Here is a 747-nt window from a genome sequence, read left to right as displayed (position 1 = left end):
TAGTCTGCTAAAGAGTGTGTGGAGGCAGACTCAATTATGTTATTCAAAAGAGAGTTGGACTATTAAACTGAAAAGGAAAGTAATCGCAGTTGACTATAATTAGATCAGTCAGGCGGACCTCATGGAATATGAGTGCCCTGATTGGGGCTGTTAATCTGGTCCAATTGGGGAGTCCTGGCTGACAGAAAGAAACAGGCGGGTCGGGGCTGTGCTCACTCTGAGGAAATCGAACCAGGTCTGTGTAAATAAGGGGTAACTTGCTGACAGGCCTGTGTGGGGTTATATCAGGTACAATCCTAAATCCTAGCATACTGTGCCATCTGATGAGCTGAATAGTCTCCAAGACTTTGACCTTTCCATGACCCCTCGCCTCGTGAACCTCAGCTCAGTTTGTTTCTGCCGTTCGCCTCCAGGAGAGGGCGCTGCGAACCAGGGCTCCAACGGACTGCGCTCTGCTCCTCCTGGCCGCAGGAGGGCGCCGATGCTCCACACTGGGAATGGGAAGAACCATCGGACCGCTCTACGGCTCCTTGTTAGCTGGGGCGGCCTTTGGCGGTTCGCCGCCGTTAGCGGTGGTTCCTCAGAGAAGGCGGCTGCAGGGAGCGGGAGCGGCGCCGACAGCAGCTGGCTGCAAGATACTGAGGGAGACCGGGCCGAAGGGGGGAAATAAACTGAGAGGAGCGGGGTGGCCGGGACAGGGAAGGTGAGGGCCGGAGCTCTGCGTATGTGCTGCGGGGCTCGGGTGAG

The 747-nt window shown here is 56.2% G+C and overlaps 1 protein-coding gene across 1 annotated transcript in view; it reads left to right on the top strand.

Annotated features, from left to right (window-relative positions):
• Positions 1–614: 614 nt before the first annotated feature.
• LOC122550208 overlaps positions 615–747 on the top strand; it is a 5,141-nt gene continuing 5,008 nt past the window's right edge. The window contains exon 1 of the mRNA XM_043690969.1: positions 615–703. The gene's annotated coding sequence lies outside the window, so the exon portion shown is untranslated. The remainder of the gene's footprint in view (positions 704–747) is intronic.

This window comes from Chiloscyllium plagiosum, chromosome 5, assembly GCF_004010195.1.
Source record: "Chiloscyllium plagiosum isolate BGI_BamShark_2017 chromosome 5, ASM401019v2, whole genome shotgun sequence".
Taxonomy (NCBI): Eukaryota; Metazoa; Chordata; class Chondrichthyes; order Orectolobiformes; family Hemiscylliidae; genus Chiloscyllium; species Chiloscyllium plagiosum.
This window is presented reverse-complemented; position numbering and strand designations above follow the sequence as displayed.